The 24,074-nt window shown below is 53.8% G+C and overlaps 1 long non-coding RNA gene across 1 annotated transcript; it reads left to right on the top strand.

Annotated features, from left to right (window-relative positions):
* Positions 1-3,208: 3,208 nt before the first annotated feature.
* Positions 3,209-23,594, top strand: LOC136357256 (uncharacterized). The gene is made up of 3 exons (XR_010742458.1): positions 3,209-3,563; positions 20,181-20,237; positions 23,289-23,594. It is a non-coding gene; the product is annotated as an uncharacterized lncRNA (long non-coding RNA).
* Positions 23,595-24,074: the final 480 nt, after the last annotated feature.

Genomic DNA, 24,074 nt, shown 5'->3' with positions numbered 1-24,074 from the left:
TTTCACCAGATATGTCCCCTTCTAGGATTACCCAAATTAATATAGATGTTAATGAATCTAGACACATATAGAAAACATATACATTGATCAATGGATGAATCTAGGTAAGTCTAAAAAGTATTACGATATGAAACGAAGGGAGTATCAAATATACCATCTTACTAGTGCTGGTTAGGGAAAAAACTAGCACTGGTAGCGGTTTTTGGTCCCTCAAACCCACACGACACTCGGAGGATAAGAAAAACCACACATGAGACCATATCGATACCAGTTCATTAAATAAACCAATAAAATGTGTGGGACGTTGATGTTGGAACATGTATAAAAAAGAGCTGATATTGATGGGTGATTAAGCTGAGCTGATCGAGCAAGCTCTAGATTGGTTTCGATATATTTAAGTCTAGACACTCTCTCTTGTGTGCGCTCAGAATCGATCCCTTCGTCTCCCTTCCCCTTTCTCTCATGGCCACCTCCCTTTTCCTCTCTCACTTCCTCTCCCTCTTTGTCCCGCCACCGCGAGATTGATTACAGTGGCTGATCGGTAGGCAGCGGCAACTTCCGTCATCTTTCCCAACGCGGCTGTCCTATAGAGCTCGGAAGCCGCTGGATCTGCCCATCATGAGCTCGGGTATGGCTGGATCCGATCAGTGTGGCTCAATGGAAACTTCCCTCCCCCTCTCCCAGCCACCTTGAGCTTTCGAATGCGACGACAAAATAGAACAACAGCTATGGTCTATTCTCAAATATAAGCATTTATATGATTTATTTTTTCCATGATATAAATATTTCTGAGCACTAATTCTAATATGTAGGAATTTAGGCATTTTTCAGCCAATTAGATACTTAGAAAATGAATCTAGCTATCTAAGAAACTCAAGATTTTTTAATATGACCATTGATGAGGTTATCGAAAGGGAATTATTACCTTAACATAATATTTACTAAATAACCTAAAAATGCTTATATTTAAAAATAGGTGGAGTGGTACATTTTGCGGTTAAGCTTTTCTTTTTACTAGTAATCGTGCACGTGCATCAATGCACGTTTTTCATAAAATATATTATAGGAGTACATTGGAAGTTTGGAAACTATATCTACCAAAAATAATTTATTCAACCAAAATTTATAAAATATATCTCATGTGTAACTGTAAAAAAAATATAACCAACATTATCGGTACTTGTAAACATGGGCATGACTGTTTGTTTTGTACAAATTTTGATAGGAGGGAACAAAATAGAACCGAAGCCAAAGGCTATACAGTAGCCGCCTTTTTCTCTACAGCTAGCTGCTCCACTGCTTGATCTCGTAAAAAAAAGAATTTGTCGACAATTCGCTAAATTGACCATCCCTCTTTCTTGAAGTTTCTATTGTTTCGTTCCGTCCAAATTCCCCAACAGACAAGCAAGAAGAGGGTCCTGAGCCCTTTGCTTTGCATCTTTTCTGATAAAGTCTTGTGACACCACCATTCCAATACTGAACAGGCTGAAGGAGGGCTAGCTGAAGAAACTTCAGTCAAGCACAGGCTAATAAATATAGATGTGTAAGACATGCTTCAGACAAACTTCAGTCAAGGAGGTAATGCATCACTGCAAGTTGAATTAAATTAAAAATCAAATATGATAGTTTCACTCACTAGATGTTACAACTCACGAGAATACAAGATTTCGGAAAACAAAACAACTAATAAATATAGATGTGTAAGACATACTCCCTTCGTTCCAAAAAGAATCAACCTAGAAGGGGCCACATACATCAACCTAGGAGGAGTCTTAAGTTGAATTTTAGGAAGTAGGAAGTAAAATCTAGATATTTTTCCCGAGCGTGCAACAAAATAACTTAAATATGGAGGCTCTCTATTACCCTCGATAGAAAGGCGAAGTTATAAAACTCGTTGGAGATGCTCTCTTGGCTGGATTTTTTTTCTTAGAAAGACAGATTTGTCAATTTTCCCAGTCAGACAAATGTAGCAGCGTCAACTAATTAAGGAGCTGATGAACCTTCTTCCAGAGAATGGAGTGTCACGGGCTGTTATGTTTCTCTTGTCACTGTAATCTGAGTACCAGCTACTATGCGTCTGTGCGTTGTTCTCGAACGAACTAGTGGTCTTATCGGTAAAGTTAAAATTTATATTTTCAAGTTGATTTTAAAATATTTTTAACATAGTAGTTTTATTTTCAGAATTGGCTTTTAAGTCCCTTAAAACATGCATATACAAGTTTTATCTATAAATTAATTTTTATTTTCTAATAAACTGTTTTGGTTTATAAGGGAATATGAGTAACCGACGAGGACATAAACAGCTTATCCCGATCTCAAAATTTTAGCAGAATAATGATCAACAAGCAGAAATAATTCAGATAGATAGCGACGTGTAAAGATGCACCAACCACATAGAAATCTCTGTTTCGTTGCGTTTGCCTCGGCGTAGGTTAGGGAGCAGAATTGGCTGTCAGCTGGTGCCTTATCGTTGATTGGAAAAGATATGGAAGTTGGAACAAGCCAACAAACTGTATATGTCATCATTTTAGGGCAAGCCCAAAAGCATTTTCTAGCCGCACCATCGAGAAAGCATTCTAGCCGCTCGATTTCGAGCTGGCATTTTCTCTTCTGGTCGTACAAATTTTCTTCCCTAAATTTTACTTGTTTTCAGTCTTTTTTAACAAAAAGAAAATATTTTAAGCCTACTGTTTGAGAGCGTACTATGCAGCAACAAATATTACAAAAAAATTATAACTAGAGATAGTATTCTATGATGTAATTTTCAGAAATTCACACCGACTTTCAAGTAAGTTCAACAAAACATACTTGAAATATATGTTGCTCCGTGATTTGGATCCCCGTGGACTACGGGAGAGAACCAGGGAATTGGAATCTAATTTCTTAAACAGGTTGTTTGGGTGCCATTGGAGTTGGAATCATCTAAACAATATCGGCTTCCAAGACGAAAATAGTACATATCCACATTTTATATTAGAGTAAATTTCACAAAACTATACGTCTATACGTTTTGTGGTCTATGTTACAGAAAACTACACACACTTTGATACTTGGCACTTAAGTACATATATTTCGATATTTCGGTAGTGTAGTTTTACAAAACCACACTATCAATAAATAAATTCACCGTGAGATGATGTGGCTGTTCCACCTAAACGAGGACGTGGCATCCTATGCTATTAATTTTGCATGACCTCCTATGCTTGTCAGCGCCGGCGCGGACGGCCGTTCCATATTTCCGCCCATCGACGACCACCGAGCAATATCGTGTAGTTCTCACCGCCTTCGGCTTGCATCTCGTCGTCATGTCAGCCACAAGCCAGCGCCTTTCCTCTCACTGCTATCCCCTCGCCGCCGCGCCACGAGGCTCCTCGCTAGGCCTCATCATCTCTCCCGGCGGCCCCTCACCATCCTCTGGTCATCTCTCTCCAATACATGCTATGCTCGAGATGTGGAGTTAGCAGGCAACTCGCTGGCTACATGCCTCTTTGAGTACTGCGGCTGTGCGGCCCCTTGTGTCTCATTCCAGTACTATGGTGGCTCTGCCATTCTGCTACTAACAGGTATGGTTTGGTTCTTTTTTTTTTTGTCCAAGGAATCAATCAGGTGCCCATTTTATAGTGAGTTTTAATGAGCAAGTTCCAACTGAAATTTCACATAGGTATGTAGTTTTTTGCCTCACTGTTGATTGATTTTGTTAAAAAAAACAGTTAATTCATCAAATATGGAGGTTTCTAATGCCTCTGAAATGAAAGTAGTACAAAACATGGGAGCTATAAGGGGAGGACAGGGAATTAGTATTCTCAGTCAGTCCACTATTGTACTTAATTTCAAGTAGATAAATTACGCTTCAGTGGAAAGGATCACTCAGTCTGAAGTTTGTGGCTATAACCCCTTGAGTTAATTGATTGTTCCATTCAGCTTGTAGTACTGGAACTTGACAAGAGAAGCACAATAGTTTGGCGTAGTACTGGAACTTGACAAGAGAAGCACAATAGTTTGGCTGTAGACAGTAGTAGGTGGCTTCTTTCATGTCTGTAGGAAAGTGCTCCTAAACCAAGCACAACCTTCAGTTGTGGTAAGCACAATACAGACCTTAACTCATGGAACTTTGAAATGAAATAAAAATGGTATAATGCTCCATTAGACATGTTCACACATCTAGTTTGATCAACAAGTATTCTTAATAACCAGCTCAACAAATAGTGCAAGAACAATAGACTCAAAACAACCATATAGAAAGGTGATCACTGACCAGAAAACAAGTCACATAATAAAATCCTTGGTAACATATCGCGCTGGGATTGGAAGGCACATATGTGCGTATATTTAGTTGCAGCAGTTTTAGTGGGCCATGCGCATAGAAGTCCAGCTTGTCCCACGATGCCACGTCCTCGTTATAGGTGGAACAACCACATCATCTCACGTGTGAATTCATTCATTGATAGTGTAGTTTTGTGAAGCTACACTATCAAAATATATATATTTAAGTGCCAAATGTCAAAGTGTGTGTAGTTTTCTACAACTTGGACCACAAAACGTGTAGTTTTGTGAAATTTACTCTTTATATTAAAAAAGGATGTCTTTTTTTTTCACGTACTCTTGTGACTTAGGCCCTGTTTAGTTACCACGCAAAAACTTTCCACCCCGTCACATCGAATGTTTGGACACATGCATGGAGTATTAAATATAGACAAACATAACTAATTACACAGATTGCGTGTAAATTGCGAGACAAATCTGTTACGACCAAATTTGGTAAGATATGAACCAGGTTCGGCATTAGAATCAAAGCGGATTCGGCAAAGAGTTAGGCTCGAAAAACATAGTTTGCATCGGCTGCGAAGACATCGGCTGAGATGGATCGGACAGAGTACAGCCGATACGGTCGATTCTGATGAAGACAGTTGTAAAACTGCTTCTAGAATCAATCAACATGCTACACAAAGATTGCCACGACGGAGATAAGCTCTTAGATAGGCAATTGTATCTATTAGTTAGTTAGGATATTTCGAATAGTTTCCTTAGAGATATGTTTGGACAAAAGTCTGTCGTAAAGACCTATGTGTATCTTAGAGTTTGTTAGAGATAAGAGTCGTGTCCGGCGAGGACATATTATGTATCTCGGGTATAAATATGACCCGAACCCAATGTAAACAACAACACACAATTCAATAACACTTTCGCGCATCGCCACCCTTTTTACTTTTGTTCTATTTCGACGAGTTATTGTTTTCGGGTTGAGCTGCATCGTTTCGATTTTCAACTAGAGGTAAACTTGTCATGACGGTTTGCGTTCTCGAGATTAGTACTTCCATCTTTATGGTATTCTAATCTTGTTTATGTAATTCGTCGAGTTATCGTATATACTTTATAATCTCTGTTAATTGTGCTTGTTGGTGACATGGGACCGGGGGTATCTTGACTAGAGGTTTGGGGCAGCTGCAGTCACCCACGTGGCCTGACCCCCTCGGGGGGGGGGGGGGGTCGGGCCCGAGGGTGATGTGGCCGCCCCTCCCTCTGTCTTCCCGAGGGGTCGGGCCGCTCCCGTTTCGGCCCCGAGGGCTGGGGCGCCCCGACCCCCTGTGGGTTTGGCGCCACGTGTGTGGGTTAGGTGAGCACAGCGGCGCTCACCTAACCGCGTTAATTGCGGGTTGGACGAGCGCCCCACGCCGCATTTAATGCAGCGCAGCACACTCGTTCGGTCCGTGACAGGTCACAGTGTGTGACCGGTCACAGACCGGTCAGATCGCGGGTTAGGTGGCAACAGGCGGCCTGACACACGTCTCGCCCTGTCCCGTCGGAATGATGAGAGCCTCCAGGCACTCGTCCCTAGCCGGAGCCGGCGTGGGAACTCCTGGAGTTGGCACGTCAGCCCCGGCCAGATACATTCCAGGCTTCATCGCAACCATTGCAAGGAAGTCATTGTATGAAGAAGGGCAGACGTGTAGCATGCTGAACTGACACGTGGTGGACAAGAATGACCGGTCTGTGACTGGTCTGACGCCGGTCGCGTCATCGGCAGACAACCGTGCTCCCACGATGCATCTGCCTCCGGTGGAGTGGAGGTAGGTATGACCCATCTCGTCGGATGGTCATTTGGAAAGCAGCCATGGTAAATCTCCGCCCATTAATGAGGGAGTAACAGGGAGATCCCCGGTGTCAGGCGAGAGACGGCGCTGAGCCTCACTCAAGGACAAGTTGTGATTTAGCTTCCAGGCGAAGGTGCAAGCCAAGTTTTGGTCAAGAGAGGGTAGGTCCCCACCCAGAAGAAAAGTAGGTAGAAGTGGTGCATGTAGTATCCCCTTGAGATATAAAAGGAGGACCTTGCCCACCAAAGAGAAAGAAAAAAAAAGAAAAAAAAGGAGGCGAGAGGGGTTCTGGAGCCTGAACTCTCTGGCTCTCCGGCTCTCTGTAAATCCTTCACACACAGATCCACCAGAACACAGGAGTAGGGTATTACGCTTCTCAGCGGCCCGAACCTGTCTACATCGCCCGTGTCTCGTGCACTTGCTCTCTCGCGAACATTCTCCAGATCGATCGAGGGCGAAGAACCTCACTTAGCGCCCCCGGCCGAACCGGCAAAGGGGGGCCTGCGCGGTCTCCCGGTGAGGAGCCCCACGCTCCGTCATCTGGCGCGCCAGGTAGGGGGCGCGTATGTTTTTCTAAGCCCTCGTCCTCTTTCGTGTGCGCCAAGCTTCTCCCGCTCAGCCCATTGGCCGAACGGGCAGTGGCGCACAATCTCTCTCCGAGCACTAGCGGTGAAGACGGGGAGCAGAACCCGCGCCGTCGAGCTCGTACTCCACTGTCCCCCTCTCGCCGAAGTCTTGGGCGGGAGGAGGCGCTCGAGGAGGTCGAAAGATCCGCGACTTCGCCGCACGCGGGCGATGGAGAAGGACGGCGAGACGGGGAGCGTCGTCTCCTCGTCTACGGAGATGGCAGCACGCCCCAGGGCGCGCTCCAGGCTGCGGGCGCACTCCTGCGTCACCCGCCCGTCATCCCTGATCCAGAGACTCCAACCCGACGTTGGCTAGATGACGTGGCCAATTTGGTCATGACGGCGCAGCAGCGCTTAGGCGCCGGCTGGCGGTCCTCCGCCACCAAGGCCACTGGCGTTGCTACTGCTGGCTCCGTGTCGTCGAGGCGGAGGGCGCGGCGAGCGGCGGCCGCTACCCGCCGTTCGTCCGCCATTCCCTCGTCAACGCCTCCAACCCAAGAAGATGTGCGTAGGGGGCCAGATGCCCGCTTCAATATCGAGCGCCGGCGCAATGATCGCCGTGCTGCCCATGCATCGGAGGGCGCTTCCTCGTCCGGAGCGCCACTTCGGTCCGGGCACGGGGGCCAGCCCCCCGTGTCCCCGGTTGGCGGTGCCGGCTGTCGAGCCTTTGTGGCGAGCCTTCGGAACGTCCGTTGGCCCCCAAGGTTCCGGCCCACCATCACCGAAAAATACGACGGAAGCGTCAACCCCGCCGAGTTTCTCCAGATCTACACGACTAGGATCGAGGCCGCCGGGGGTGACGACAGGGTCATGGCGAATTTCTTCCCCATGGCCCTGAAAGGACAGGCGCGGGGTTGGCTAATGAACTTGCCACCCGCGTCGGTCCACTCTTGGGAGGATTTGTGCCAGCAGTTCACCATGAACTTCCAAGGCACATATCCGCGCCCAGGTGAAGAAGCGGACTTGCACGCGGTACAGCGAGGGGACGATGAGTCTCTTCGCTCGTACATTCAGCGGTTTTGTCAAGTCCGCAACACCATACCGTGCATCCCAGCACACGCGGTGATCTACGCGTTCAGGGGGGCGTGCGCCACAACCGCATGCTCGAGAAGATCGCCTCCAAGGAGCCCCAGACCACCGCGGAGCTTTTTCAGCTCGCGGACCGTGTGGCTCGCAAGGAGGAGGCCTGGACCTGGAACTCCTCCTGTTCCGGTGTGGCAGCTTCGGCCGCCCCCGGATCCGCCGCTCGGTCAGGGCGACGGGACAGGAGGAGGAAGAAGAGGTCGGCCCATTCCGACGACGAGGGTCACGTCCTCGCCGTCGAGGGCGCTTTGCGGGCCACCCGAAAGGGGAGGCCTGCGAGCGACAAAAAGAAGGAGGCCGGCGCTCCTAGCAGGGAGCGCCCGACCGGCAAGTGGTGCACCGTGCACAACACCTCCCTCCACGACCTCGCGGACTGCCGCGCGGTCAAAAGTTTGGCTGAGCGGACGAGGAAGTGGGAGGAGGAGAGGAGGCAGGAGCGCCGTGAGGGCAATACCCCGGCGGCTCCCGCCGGCAACCGGCGAGGTGAGGCCAAGCAGAAGGCCCCCGCCGAGGACATCAACGATGGCGACGATGACCTAGGGTTCCAGGAGCCTGAGGCCACTGTCGCCACCGTTGATGGGGGAGCGTGTGCTCACGCTTCTCGCCGGAGCCTCAAGGCCATGAAGCGAGAGCTTCTGGCCGTGGCCCCTACCCATGAGGTGACGCGGCGGGCGCGGTGGTCGGAGGTTGCCCTCACCTTCGACCAGACCGACCACCCACCGTGCGTTGCCCGGGGAGGACAGATCGCGATGGTGGTTTCCCCCACCGTTTGCAATGTGAAGTTGGGGCGTGTCCTCGTTGACGGGGGTGCAGCCCTCAACATCCTTTCCCCCGCTGCCTTTGACGCCATCAAGGCCCCGGGGATGGTGCTCCGGCCGTCCCAGCCGATCATCGGTGTGACGCCGGGGCACACTTGGCCGCTAGGCCATATCAACCTCCCGGTCACCTTCGGTGGTTCCGCCAACTTCCGCACGGAGCGGGTGAACTTCGATGTGGCGGACCTCAGTCTGCCCTACAACGCGGTCCTGGGGAGGCCCGCGTTGGTGAAGTTCATGGTGGCGGTCCACTACGCCTATCTCCAGATGAAGATGCCGGGCCCCGGTGGCCCCATCACCGTCCATGGCGACCTCAAAGTCGCGCTTGCTTGCATGGAGCAGCGCGCGGACCACCTCGCCGCGGCATCCAAGCCCGCGGGTGGTGACGAGAGGCTCAGCACCTCCGTCCCAGCCGCCCCGAGGCAGCGGATGATCACGTGCGACGAGGTCCCGATCAAGCAGGTTGCCCTGGGCGATGGCCCGTCCAAGACCACACGAATCGGTGGTCTTCTGGACGACAAATAGGAAGACGCGCTCGTCTCCTTCCTACGGGCAAACGCCGACGTCTTCGCCTGGAGACCGGCGGACATGCCCGGGGTCCCCAGGGAGGTGATTGAGCACCGTCTCGCCGTACGGCCGGGCGCAAGGCCGGTCCGGCAGAAAGTGCGGCGGCAGGCCCCGGAACGTCAAGCCTTCATCCGCGAGGAGGTGGCGCGACTTCTGGAGGCCGGATTCATCCGAGAAGTCATCCATCCGGAGTGGCTGGCGAACCCGGTCGTCGTTCCCAAGGCGAACGGCAAGCTTCGGATGTGCATCGACTACACCGACCTTAACAAGGCATGTCCTAAGGACCCTTACCCCCTGCCACGCATAGATCAGATTGTCGACTCCACCGCGGGGTGCGACCTTTTGTGTTTTCTAGATGCATACTCTAGTTATCATCAGATTCGCATGGCTAGGGAGGATGAGGAAAAAACTGCATTCATTACCCGCATAGGAACTTATTGTTATACGACAATGCCTTTCGGGTTAAAGAATGCAGGTCCTACTTTTCAACGTACTACTCGAATTTCTTTGGGTAGCCAAATAGGACGTAATGTTGAGGCCTATGTTGATGACTTGGTTGTGAAAACACGCAACCAGGAGACCTTACTCTCGGATCTAGCGGAAACTTTCGAAAGTCTCCGCACCGCCCGCATAAAGCTGAACCCCGACAAGTGCGTGTTCGGCGTGCCTGCGGGCAAGCTTCTCGGGTTCTTGATCTCTGCCCGAGGCATTGAGGCCAACCCCGAGAAGATACGAGCTATAGAGCGGATGCGCCCCCCCAGCAAGCTTAGGGATGTGCAATGCGTCACTGGCTGTATGGCCGCCCTAAGTCGGTTCATATCGAGGCTGGGAGAGAAGGCGCTACCCCTATTTAAGCTCCTCAAACGCTCCGGGCCGTTTATCTAGACGGAGGAGGCTGAACGGGCCCTCACTCAGTTGAAGGCGTACCTCAGTTCTCCCCCAGTCCTGGTCGCCCCGGAGCCAGATGAGCCGTTGCTACTCTACCTGGCGGCAACTCCGCAGGTGGTCAGCGCGGCGTTGGTCGTGGAGCGCGACGAGGACGACCCTCGCTCCGCGCATCCCCACCCTGTGTCGACTCGACCCGGGAGAGAGCAGGGAGGAGAGGCCCCCGAGCCGAATGGTGGCCCGAGGCCCCCAACGACCGGAACTGGCCCTCTGCCCGCTTGTCCGACGGTGCCAGGCGCCCCTGATCCCCAGGATGGCCCCGGGGCCACTGCGGGAAGGCCGCGCCTGTCGCCCTCTGACCCCGAGGTCGTCGGCACAGAAGCCGAGTGCGCCCCGTGCGGCCTCTCGGACGAAGAGCACCCTGTATCGACTCGACCCGGGAGAGAGCAGGGAGGAGAGGCCCCCGAGCCGAACGGCGGCCCGAGGCCCCCGACGACCGGAGCTGGCCCTCTGCCCGCTTGTCCGACGGTGCCAGGAGCCCCCGACCCCCAGGATGGCCCCGGGGCCACTGCGGGAAGGCCGCGCCTGTCGCCTTCCGACCCCGAGGTCGTCGACACAGAAGCCGAGTGCGCCCCGCGCGGCCTCTCGGACGAAAAGCGCCCTGGAGATGCGGCCCCTGGCGAAGAGGATCGGCCCCGACAAAAGGTGCAACGGCCCGTCTACTTTGTTAGTGAGGCCCTCCGGGACGCCAAGACCCGATACCCTCAGGCCCAGAAGATGCTTTACGCTATTCTGATGGCTTCGAGGAAGTTGCGCCATTATTTCCAGGCGCATCGGGTCACGGTGGTTACGTCCTACCCCCTCGGCCAAATCTTGCATAACCGAGAGGGTACTGGACGGGTGGTGAAATGGGCAATCGAACTCTCTGAGTTCGATTTGCACTTTGAACCACGCCACGCGATCAAGAGCCAGGCCCTCGCCGACTTTGTGGCAGAGTGGACACCGGCTCCCGAGCCCGTCTCCATCCCCGAGGCCAGCTCGGGCCCTTCGCAGCTGCCTCACACCGCCTATTGGGTGATGCAGTTCGACGGCTCCCTGTCTCTTCAGGGCGCCGGTGCGGGGGTCACGTTGACCTCGCCGAGCGGAGATGTCCTTAAATACCTGGTCCGCCTCGACTTTCGGGCAACCAACAATATGGCAGAGTACGAGGGACTCCTTGCGGGACTCAGAGTGGCGGCTGGACTGGGGATCCGCCGCCTCCTGGTGTTAGGCGACTCTCAGTTGGTCGTTAACCAGGTCTCCAAGGAGTACCAGTGCTCTGACCCGCAGATGGATGCTTACGTGCGCCAGGTGCGGCGTATGGAGCGCCATTTTGACGGGATAGAGCTTCGGCACGTGCCCAGACGGGATAACGCGGTCGCCGACGAACTCTCAAGGCTCGCTTCCTCGCGAGCCCAGACCCCACCGGGCGCCTTTGAAGAAAGGCTTGCCCAGCCGTCGGCGCGACCCGACCCCCTAGGGGAGACGGACGCGCCTGAACGGCCCCCGAGGCCCGTCGGAGTCCAGGCCTCGGGACCCGAGGGGGGCGCTCCCAGCTCCCTTAGATTGATTGCTTAGATCGCTGAGATCCAGGCGTACCTCGCAGATAAGACTCTACCTGAGGACCACGAAGGGAGTGAACGCGTACAGTGCATCTCCAAGCGCTACGTGCTGGTGGAAGGGACCCTCTATCGGCACGCGGCTAACGGAGTCCTCCTGAAGTGCATTCTTCGGGAACAAGGCGTCGAGCTTCTTGCCGATATCCATGAAGGCGAGTGCGGAGCCCACTCTGCCTCACGCACCTTGGTTGGCAAGGCCTTTCGCCAGGGTTTCTATTGGCCGACGACTCTCAACGATGCGGTCGACCTGGTCCGGCGGTGCAGGGCGTGCCAGTTCCACGCCAAGCAAACCCATCAGCCGGCCCAGGCCCTGCAGACCATACCTCTTTCATGGCCGTTTGCTGTCTGGGGGCTCGATATCCTGGGTCCGTTTAGACGGGCCCCGGGCGGGTTCGAGTATCTGTATGTCGCTATCGACAAGTTCACTAAGTGGCCCGAGGCTTATCCGGTCATCAAGATCGATAAGCACTCCGCACTTAAATTCATCAGGGGTATCACTGCTCGGTTTGGGGTGCCTAACCGTATCATTACGGATAACGGCACCCAGTTCACTAGTGAGCTCTTCGGTGACTACTGCGAAGACATGGGCATTAAGCTCTGCTTCGCCTCTCCCGCCCACCCCAGAAGCAATGGCCAAGTGGAGCGCGCCAACGCAGAAATCCTCAAGGGCCTCAAAACCAAGACCTTCAACATCCTCAAGAAGCACGGCGACTCGTGGATTGAGGAGCTGCCAGCGGTGCTCTGGGCGAACCGAACCACGCCAAGCCGAGCAACCGGGGAAACGCCTTTCTTCCTCGTCTACGGCGCGGAGGCGGTTCTCCCATCCGAGCTCACCCTGAGGTCCCCTCGGGCCACCATGTACTGCGAGGCTGATCAAGATCAGCTTCGCAGAGATGACCTCGACTACTTGGAAGAACGAAGGCGGCGCGCGGCCCTTCGAGCCGCGCACTACCAGCAGAGCCTGCGGCGCTACCATCAGCGTCACGTCCGGGCCCGATCACTCTGCGTCGACGACCTCGTCCTACGCCGTGTCCAAACGCGTGCTGGACTGAGCAAGCTCTCACCAATGTGGGAGGGTCCGTATCGAGTGATCGGCGTCCCCCGGCCGGGCTCCGTTCGGCTGGCCACGGGCGACGGCACAGAGCTGTCTAACCCGTGGAACATCGAACACCTTCGTCACTTCTACCCCTAGTGGGGGTCAGGTGTTAGGTCTCGGGCTCGGGCCAACCCCGCACCCCCCCTCGGGCGTGCAGGGTTGGCCGGGGGCTACCACATATGCATATACTTATCTTTTTTCTCTTCCGTATTTCAATAAAAGCTTTTTCGATTTCCTAAGGACTGTGTCTGTGCCATTGTTTCCTTTTGAAGAGTTTTGGCTTGAATTAGCACGCTCGTGCTCGACCCTGCCCTCGGTGGCTCGGGCCAGCGGAAATCGCCAAACGGGGCCCAGAACCGAGCCGTGCCCCGGGGCGTGGTGAACTCCGGGGGGGAATCGGCAAAGGCCCACAATCGGGTCCCCATAACCCTCGGTCACCACGCTCCCAGCCTGGCCAGTCTCGACACGTGCATCTCCCCAGGCACTAGCCCCGACCCGCGCCGTTTGAGGCTGGGACCTGGGCACGAGCCCTTGTTCAAGCCAAGACACAGAAGGACCGCGGCACAGACCATCCTCGTCTCATACACACAACAAATAAAATTGACACAGAAATTTCTTCTTTATTTGATTGCAGATTAAATTAGTTTATACAAGAAGGGGGCCCGAAGGCCTCGGAAGAAGAAAGGAAAAACTATTTAAGATTGGCGGGGGCCTGGGGGCTCATTTCGAGGCTCCCGGGTCGCCGGCCTCGTGGTCGCTGTCGTCCACACCACCGTCGCCGCCCTCCTCGTCGGAGTCGAGGGCGAACGCGAGCCGAGGGGCCGTACCCTCGAAGCTGTGGACGATGTGGTCGGCGGCGTCCCGGACCTGCGCGCGCGCGTCGTCCTCGGTTCCGGGAGGGAACTCGTCCAACGCTGCCCACGGGGAGAAGTCCGGGTCCCTGGCCTGGTAGCTTGCCAGTACAAGCTCCACTGCCCCCCCGGGCGAGGTCTCTCGAGGATGACTTGATCGTCTCCTCGAGCTCCTCGGGGAGCCGCTGGAGAGTCCCGGCCATCTCTGAGAGGCGCTGGGCGAGGCCCCCCTGGTTGGCGGCGTACTTCGCGGTCCGCTCGCCCCAGAGGCCCGCTTGCCGCCCGACGCGGTCTAGACGGGAGACGGCGTCCCGAAGCATGCCGGGCCCTACCTCGCCCGCCAAGCGGAGGGCCTCGACCTCCCCGGCGGACGAGTCCAGTGCGCCCTGCAGATCAGCGATGGTGTGTTCGGCAGCTGCGAGGCGGGCGGCTAGATCGCCGTCGCCCGCGGCCGCCTCGCCGCTGCGCGCCCTCGCGTCCAGCTCCTTCGCCCGCGCCTCGAGCTCAGCGGCCCGCTGATCCAGTGCGGCCCTCTTGGCGCGGGCGCCTTCCAGATTACGGCGCGCCTGCTCCTCCCGCGCTGCCTCGCGGAGGGACAGGCTGTCCGCCAGCCGCTGCGCCGCGGCCTCGGCCTCCTCGAGAGATCGCTCCCGCTCGGTGAGCGCATCCTCGCGGAGGCGGAGTGCGGACTCCTCTTCGGCGCAGGCGGCCTCGTGCGCCGCCAGCGTTGCCTCCTGGATAGCGACGGCGGTCTCGCGGTCCGCCAGGTCCTTCTCCCTCGCGCGGGCACGCTCTTCCAGCGCCGTGGCGCGAGCCTCAAGGGTCACTTCGCGCCGCCGGGACGCCGCCTCGTTCTCCGTCGCCCGCCGTTCCCGAGCAGTGGTGGCGTCAAGGACTCCCCGGGCGGCGTCGAGTTTCTTCTCTAGCTCCGCCACCCGGCTCCCGTATTGAAGGCGGAGATCGTCCCGCGCCTCGTTGAGCACGGCGGTGGCGATGAGGGCAATCTCCCGCTCCTCCTCCACCTCCCTGGCGATCTCCGCCAGCTCCCTCCGACGGGCCTCGAGCTCTGAGGCGTGCCGGCGGTATGCCTTGCGGCCCGCCTCCACCATGGCCTCCACCGAGCGCCGCCCCTCTTCGACGCGCGCCCACGCCGCGTCGAGCTCCGCCCGCTCTGCTTGCAGGACCTCCATCTGGGCACCTAACCCGTCCAGCACCATCGTGTTCGCGGCGGCCAGGGCCTGCAGGAGGGGCTCTGTGTTCAGTGGAGCGGCGTAAGGCAGAGGGGAGAGCCGCCTCGGTGTGGGCGCTATGCGGCTCGGCCCGCCAATCGACGTGCCGGACTCAGGGGCGTCCCCCGAGGCTGGCTCGTCCTGAACGTCGCCCGAAGGGTCGGGTCCGAGCGGTGCGCCCGCGGCCTCGTCGTGGGTGGACTCGGAAGTCGTCGTCGCCTCGGGCGGAGTCGGGTCGGGGGCTTGGCAGGCCGCCTGGCGTGCGCGCGTCGCCTCTGCCTCCCGGGCTGACTTCCCGGCCCGGTGGAGTCTGGCCTCCTCCCGAGTGGCCTCCTCAGCCTGGCGAACCCGGACGGCTTCCTGGGCAGCCTCCTCAGCTTCCCGGAGGCGGTCCGCGGCTTCTCGCCGGACAGCTTCCCGCCTCCGGGCCTCCGCGGTCGCTGTCTCCTCGGCCTCAGACCGGCCGGACTTGGAATGGCGAGGGGGGCGCGACGGAATCTCGCTGAAAGCGGAAGAAAAACCAGAAGACAAAAAGAAACGGGTAAGTGAAAACTCGCCTTGGGAGAATGAATACGGCCGCAGTGGGCGCGGGGACGAACCTGCGAGGAGGTCGGCTAAACGACCACCTTGGGGGGGAGATGAGGTTTCCCCGGCATGGTTCGGTCACCCCCATCTTGCGGAGCCGCTTCTTTTTTCGCTCCCCCTCGGGCTGCGACGTCGGCACAGCACCCTCCGGGCGCCTGCTGCTGGCACGCACCGCCCCGCCCCCTCGGGGAGGAGATGGGGAGGGGGTATCCTCCTGTTTCCTCTTCCCCCGGGCGTCGGCAGGGCGGCTGCCCCCCGGGCCCCCGTCACGGGGCCCAGACGCACGACCCCCTCCCGGGGTAGATTGTTCCCCCCTGCGGCTCCCGCCCGCGCCATCGTGGCCTCGAGGAGCCCGCTCCCCTGACGCCCCGACCGGCTGCATGATGGTCAGGATGTTGGCGCGCTCTGGATCGCTGCAGAGGGGGAGGACACCTTGGGGGATGAGGGATGCCTCCACGGAGCTGAGATTCAGCACCCGTTGGACCACCATCTCGAAATCCTCAGGGGCCCAGTCCCATCTGCCCCCCTGGTGGGTCCTCATGTAGTCCTCGGACCCGGTGTACTCCCAGGCGCCCCGGGCGCGCCGCTGGAGTGGCGCGATCCGGCGACGAAGGTAGTCGCCGAACACCATGGCCCCCGTGAGCCCCTGGGATCGCAGACCCGCCAGGCGGTCAAGAACGGCGTCGTAGCCATCTCCCAGATCTACCGGCGCCCGCCAGCTGGAGGCCTGCGCCGGGGGCTGGCTCGGAAGTCGGAGGCGCGCTTTGTCGGCGAGAGGGGTGTAGAACCAGTCGCTCTTCCAGTCGTCCCACTTCTTGCGAAGGACGCAGGAAATGTAGCGGTTCAGCACCGGCCCCCGCGGCTGGAAGTAGCAACCACTGACTACCGACGGTGGCGACACCGGCTGTACGGTGAAGAACCACCGGAACAGCCGGAGAGATGGGCGCACCCCGATGAACATCTCGCATAGGTGCGCGAAGATGGCCAACGTCATTACCGCGTTGGGGGTGAGGTGCGCCATCTGGAGATCATAAAGCTCCAGAACATCCATGAAGAAAGAAGAGAATGGCGGGACCAGCCCTGCCATTGCGAAAGAGAGGAAGAAGACGGACCGCCCCGGGTAATGCGGCGCCGGGCGTCCCTCGCCCAGCGCGACCACCTCCCGGCCGGTGGCAGATTCCGGCATGAATCGGCGCGGCAGCCCGGCCTGCCTCTCGCTCACGATGCGGGAAGGCGGCAGCACGCTACCCTCGAGCGGTGCGGAGCCCCGTGCCATGACGCCGGCGGAGGAGGAGCTTGAGAGCGAGCGAGTATGGCAAGGGTAGGGCGCCGGAAACGGAGAGTCAGAGCACAAGTGGCAAAGGCAAAGGGAAGAGTGACGAGAGGAAGGAAACAAGTCCCTTCCTTGATGTCTTAGTACCCTTGCCAACGCTATGCCCGGCTCCTCGATCCCCGCGCCCACTACCTCGCCCCCTCGTCTCTCGCGCCCACGCCTCCACTAATCCCGCTCGCCCGTTTGCGGCGCACGAGGCGGATGTGCGGCCGTGGCAGTCGAGATGGGACATATCGTGCGCGCGTTAACTACGCTCGCCGACCGATGCACCGTCATCACATCTCCAGACGAAACGAACCGGCTCGTCCCGGTTCGCGCGCTACTTAAGTAATGTAGTGGTCTTGAAGGAAGCCGCTCATTATTGTCGGTCGGTTTTTTCCTTGACGATGTGCGCGATTTGCGACCGCTGGGTTTCTGCCACCTGTGGAGACCGGCCCCACCTGTCACCAGGTCTAAGGAGTGGCGTCATGCCCGAGCGCTTCCCTCGGGGGGGGGGGCGATCGCCCTGGCGTAACGCCGGGGGCTACTGTCGGTGACATGGGACCGGGGGTATCTTGACTAGAGGTTTGGGGCAGCTGCAGTCACCCACGTGGCCTGACCCCCTCGGGAGGGGTCGGGCCCGAGGGTGATGTGGCCGCCCCTCCCTCTGTCTTCCCGAGGGGTCGGGCCGCTCCCGTTTCGGCCCCGAGGGCTGGGGCGCCCCGACCCCCTGTGGGTTTGGCGCCACGTGTGTGGGTTAGGTGAGCACAGCGGCGCTCACCTAACCGCGTTTATTGCGGGTTGGACGAGCGCCCCACGCCACATTTAATGCAGCGCAGCACACTCGTTCGGTCCGTGACAGGTCACAGTGTGTGACCGGTCACAGACCGGTCAGATCGCGGGTTAGGTGGCAACAGGCGGCCTGACACACGCCTCGCCCCGTCCCGTCGGAATGATGAGAGCCTCCAGGCACTCGTCCCTAGCCGGAGCCGGCGTGGGAACTCCTGGAGTTGGCACGTCAGCCCCGGCCAGATACATTCCAGGCTTCATCGCAACCATTGCAAGGAAGTCATTGTATGAAGAAGGGCAGACGTGTAGCATGCTGAACTGACACGTGGTGGACAAGAATGACCGGTCTGTGACTGGTCTGACGCCGTGTAACACCCTGAAAATTCGACCGACAAAACCAAAACTCTAAAAATACGGATTTTCAAAAACTTTTTTAAACTAATTGCATCATGCCGATCTTATTGGTCTATTTTATCTGGAGTTGATCTCGAAGATTATTAATCGTGAGTAAAGAATAGTTAATTAGAAATAAACCTTAAAAACAAATTGGTAAAATAAATATAAATTAAAAATAAAGATTAGGTGTGGATAGTAATAAATAAAATATTATCGCGACCATATTTGGATCAATTAAATTTCATTGCGATGGAATAAGAATTAACCCTAATTAAAACTCAAATAAATTATATAAAAATAAAATATGAGTAATATTAATCTAGGGTGAATTCATTAGTTAAGATAACACGAATATTGAGTAAAATGCATATATGTAAAATTAGGAATTGTGGAATCAAATTTAGATGGAAAATACACTAAAATCGGGATAAATAGGAAAAGTCACTGTTCATTGCGCCTAAGGTGTTCGATGTGGTCCCTAACCTTCCCCCTCCTCTCCCACCTCTGCCCCTAGCCGCCCCGAGCCCGTCCATCGCGTAGCCGCTGCCGCGCCGCGTCGCCGTCGCGTCGCCGTCATCACGCGCCGCGCGCCATCGCCGTCGCCATCGTCACCGTCGGCCTCGCGCCCCGTGCCGCCGCCTCGAGCCCCGTGCCGCCGCCTTGCGCCCCGCGCCGCCGCTGCCACGCTGTCGCCGCGCCGCACGCCCGCCTACCGCCGTGCAACCGTCCCGTCGCCGCGCCGCGCGCCCGTCCCGTCGCGCCGCTGTCCCGCCGCCCCGCGCGCCCTCGCGCCCGTCACCGACCGTCCCGTCACCGCGCCGCGCGCCCGTCGTGTCGCCGCTGCCGCCCCGTCCCGTCGCCTCGCGCCCCGCGCGCCGCCTCGCGCCCTGCGCCCCGCGCGCCGCTCGCCCATCGCGTCGCCGCCTCGCGTCCCGCGCCGCTGCCGCGCCGCGTTATCGTCGCGTCGCCGTCACCGTCACATCTAGCCGCGCCGAGCCCCGCGCGCCGCCCCGAGCCCCGCCGCCCCTCCCCTCTCCTTCTCCCCCTCTTCCCTATAAATATCCCCCCTCCCCCATTCTCTCCACTCCATCTCCCCCTTCGTCTCCCCTCTCCCCTCACCCCTGCGCCGCCGTTCCCGTGCCGCTGCGCCGCCGTTCCCGTGCCGCCGCGCCGCCGTTCCCGTGCCGCCGCGCCGCCGTTCCCGTGCCGCCGCGCCGCCGTTCCCGTGCCGCCGCGCCGCCGTTCCCGCGCCGCCGTGCCGTCGCTCCTGTGCCACCGTGCCGCCGCTTCTGTGCCGCCGTACGCCACCGTCGCCACCGCCGTCGTCGCCGCTGCTGCCGTCGCTGAGCCGCCCTCCTTCCCCCTCGCGTCCACCGCCGCCACCGCTCGGGTAGGAGGGAGAGCCGAGAGAAAGAGAGGAAGAAGAAAAGAAACCGAGGGAGGGAGAAGCCAAGGAAGAGAGAAAGGAGCCGGGAGGGAGAGAAGAAAGGGAAAAAGAAAGAGAGGAGAGAAAGAAAAGAAAAGGAAAAGAGAGAAAAAGAGAAAAAGAAAAGGGAAAAGAGAAGAGAAAAGAAAAAGGAAAGGGAGAAAAAGGAAAAGGAAATAAATAGGAAATTAGAGGGAGTTTGGGGAAGTTTAGAAAATTTAAAATAATTAGAATTTAATTATAGATTAATTATAGTCGTAGAATTGCAAAATTTAATATAAATTATGGATTATTCTTGGTAATTTCTATAGGAAATCAATTCGCGGTAGTAATTTAGATGTAATTAATAACTAAACAAATAGTTGAATTCTTATAGATTATTATAGATTATTTTTGGGTAATCCCTATAAGTAATCGATTCACGGTAGAAATTCGGATTTAATCGCTAGGAATTTTAGACGTATATTATATTTAATCGTTTAGTCATAGACTAAATTAAATTGTATAATATTTCTAGGATTTCGTCCAATATTTAGCTCGTAATAGAAATTTCTAACCTATTATATACAATGCTCGGGGAGAGTAAATTATTGACAACGAAATAATTATACCCGCAAAGTAGTTTAAATCGAAATTGGGTTTGCCGTAGTTTGCACATAGTAAAGTTAATAAAAAGGAATCGACTTTCGCATTCGACTTTCATTTGGATTTATTTGGATTTTTATTTGAATTCTAACCGAATTCAAATCAATTTTTGCACGTAACAATAGAGCCCGAGGGAGTTGCGGATCCAAGCGAAGGCCAAGACCCGCAAGACTTTGAGCAAGGCAAGTCATCACTATTCCTTGAACATGTTGATCCTAATTGCAAAATTGTTTTGTTTACAAATAAAATTGCATGCAATGATGAACATCCTACTTGTGATTATGCCATGCCTTGATTATTGCTAACCCTTAAATCTTTGTAACCATGTTTACGTATGAGTCCCTAGTCAACTATGACAATTGCTTAGAAATGCTACTCTAGAATCATGCATACTCATATTTATCAAATGCTATATGCTTGGGGCAATTACCTTTGGGAAGGTAATTGAGATGCGGCATGTGGAGACATAAGCGCCACATTGCCATTATGTTGATGACATGATTTGTGAAAGGAGAAATAAAATTTAACAATTGTTTTCGACTGGGGCGGACGGAGGATTTGGGTGGTATCTGGAAAAGGCTAGTACCGTCCCCGGTCAATTAAGGACCGAGCCATGAAGTTAAGCATGAAACGACCCCCGTACAACCGTACTTCTCGAATGGGTATAGACCTAGCGGATTAGATAGCCGAGCGGAGGCAGTATCCCTGCATAGATGGTTCACCTCTGAGTGAGGCAGGTGCGCTACATTGGGACAGCCGTTGAGGTAGGGCCGAGAGGCGTGCCCTCCATCGGTGTCGCCATTGGTAGGACTGCCATGAGTGTGTAAGAGAGAGAACTTAACTTGAACCATAATTTAATATGTGTGTGAGACTTCTCTTTCCCGGGAGCGCCAGAACTCCTCTCACTGCTAGAAACATGGACGCCTAGAGTGCATGAGGATTTAAGTTCATGGAGCGGGTACTGCCAATGCGAGGTTATCAAAAAGCTTTGCCGTGACGCGTCTCATGTGTTGGGACGAGGCTCATGTGTTGGGCAGTCGCGGAGTGCGGGTAAAGTGTACATCCACTGCAGTGTGAGTAAACCAAATCTATTCGAATAGCCGTGCTCGCGGTTATTGAGCACCGGGACATGTATTATACTTAGCTAGACTCTAAATTCTTTAACTTGTGTGGGATGGGATATTGCATGATGATTTTTATGCTGATGGAGCCACTTCCTGAGAGGCGGGAATGTGGACGTCCTCAGAAAACCATAACGATTCAATGGCGGGAAGCTATCCTTGGGATCACAATGGATGGTGGACAGAACCGTCATTGTTTAATATGAACACTGGTATTAAAACGTGATCAATCTATGCTAGGTCTTAGGCTTGTGAAAAGAATTACAAAATTTGCTTTGCGCAAAAGAACCATAGCCATCCTTTGAATTCCTCTGTCATGTGCATCATTGCTGTGGTGGCTTGCTGAGTACGGTTGGTACTCATCCTTGCAAATATAAAATTTATCAGAAGCGGAAGATGAAGCCTCGGAGGATCCCTATGCCTACTATCAGGAGGGAGATGAAGACGAAGGCGTCCAGTAGGTCTTAGTACGGTCGTTGCCTGTGGCAATGGCATGCCGCTGCCTGAATTCCGCTGCCTTATCTATTTCTGCTTTTGGATGTATTCCGGACCGCTCGGTCCGATGATTTAAGACTATGCCTGCGGGCCTATAATGTAATAATTCGTATTAGACACTCGTGTATGTGCACTTGGTATTCCAGCTATGAATCCGTGTGTACCAAACTACTTGATCCAGGGAAATGGTACTGTTTACACGATTGATTCCTGTTATAAAAACGGGGGTCTACACGCCGGTCGCGTCATCGGCAGACAACCGTGCTCCCACGATGCATCTGCCTCCGGTGGAGTGGAGGTAGGTATGACCCATCTCGTCGGATGGTCATTTGGAAAGCAGCCATGGCAAATCTCCGCCCATTAATGAGGGAGTAACAGGGAGATCCCCGGTGTCAGGCGAGAGACGGCGCTGAGCCTCACTCAAGGACAAGTTGTGATTTAGCTTCCAGGCGAAGGTGCAAGCCAAGTTTTGGTCAAGAGAGGGTAGGTCCCCACCCAGAAGAAAAGTAGGTAGAAGTGGTGCATGTAGTATCCCCTTGAGATATAAAAGGAGGACCTTGCCCACCAAAGAGAAAGAAAAAAAAAAAGAAAAAAAAGGAGGCGAGAGGGGTTCTGGAGCCTGAACTCTCTGGCTCTCCGGCTCTCTGTAAATCCTTCACACACAGATCCACCAGAACACAGGAGTAGGGTATTACGCTTCTCAGCGGCCCGAACCTGTCTACATCGCCCGTGTCTCGTGCACTTGCTCTCTCGCGAACATTCTCCAGATCGATCGAGGGCGAAGAACCTCACTTAGCGCCCCCGGCCGAACCGGCAAAGGGGGGCCTGCGCGGTCTCCCGGTGAGGAGCCCCACGCTCCGTCAGTGCTATATAACTTGCAATTGGCTGATTTTTACTGTTGGAAAGTAGCCGATAGAGTTAAATCTCGTTATTAATTTAGATTATATTGTATATCTACTATCTCTTAGAGATTTTCATCATCTTGCCTAGATCTTATACTTATCTTTATGCTTAATGCTGCATCGGTTGGGTTCGATCTATTAAGTAATATCCATAATTATAAATATCTAGTTTGTTTTATGATTGTCAATAGAGATAGTGTCGGAGTTCCAGCCGATCTTACCTGATTTAGCTATTTATATCTCATATGCTTGATTGTTATGCTAAATCTGCCTTTTATATTAAAATCTTATTGCATTAAAGTATATTAGGCTTCTTGTTTGATATTTTTTTGCTTGTTTTGATATCTTAGTATAAAGTGGTATCAGAGTATTAGCCGATACACGCTAGATCTATTTGGTCAGCTATGCTATAAACATCTATATAATCTTTGCTTCAATGTATGTTTCGACTTAAGTGATTTATACTGTCTCTGCATGACGACCGATCTATCCCAATCACTTAGTTTAAACATATATCGAAGGAAAGATTACATGTCATTAATATCTACAGACGATCGAGTAGATTTAGTTTTATCTTATTCATTTATTACTGCCGATCGATTCCAACATGACATCGGCTCGAAGATAAATGATATGTCATCGGCAACTAGCCGATCGGCTATCATTTATGGATTTAATCGTGGTTTTTTTTGTCTTTCTTTCTTGTTGATTGCAGGATCAAATCAACTGGCACGCTCACGAACCTAAAAGCAAGATTTTGGACCTACATATGAGTTAAGCAGATCTCCAGGCCAGTGTGTGTTTTTCACATCAACAGAATCTTTTAAGCCTAATTACTCCATGATTTGACAATGTGGCGCTACAGTAAATATTTGCTAATGACGGATTAATTAGGCTTAATAAATTCATCTCGCAGTTTACAAGCAGAATATGTAATTTGTTTTGTTATTAAATCTACGTTTAATACTTCAAATTTATGTCCGTATATTCAATATGACACGCCAAAACTTTTTACCCTGAACAGGGCCTTACCCTACTCATCACTGCACTGTTCTCCGTATTGGGAAGCCTCAGCTATGGTGACACCATCCTCAATGAGAGGAGGAGGAGGATGAACCTAGGCCAGCACACCATGTTTCAACCTTAAATTACCAAATCTGGTTGCACGAAAATATAAGCGTAAAGATAACATCAATAAACATGATATTAAGGTTTGTGCCAAACATTTGATGACATCAAGTGCAAGTGCAACGGAGACAGCAAGGCAATGAGAAATTGAGAAGTCTAGTATTTTGCTAGTTGCTTACTAGTATACCTTACTCTCTTTCTGAACTTTTCTTTAAAATGTTCTATAAAAGTTTATTTTAAAAATCATATTAATTCAATTTAAAATATTTTAAGCTAATACTTAATTAATCATGTGCTAATCTGCCACTCCGTTTTGCATGTCGAGAGGAAGAATTTTCAACACTCAAAAGAACACAACCTAATTCTCTCCACG

Source organism: Oryza sativa, chromosome 7, assembly GCF_034140825.1.
Source record: "Oryza sativa Japonica Group chromosome 7, ASM3414082v1".
NCBI lineage: Eukaryota > Viridiplantae > Streptophyta > Magnoliopsida > Poales > Poaceae > Oryza > Oryza sativa.
The sequence above is the reverse complement of the archived record's forward strand: the minus strand, read 5'-3'. Positions and strand labels throughout refer to the sequence as shown.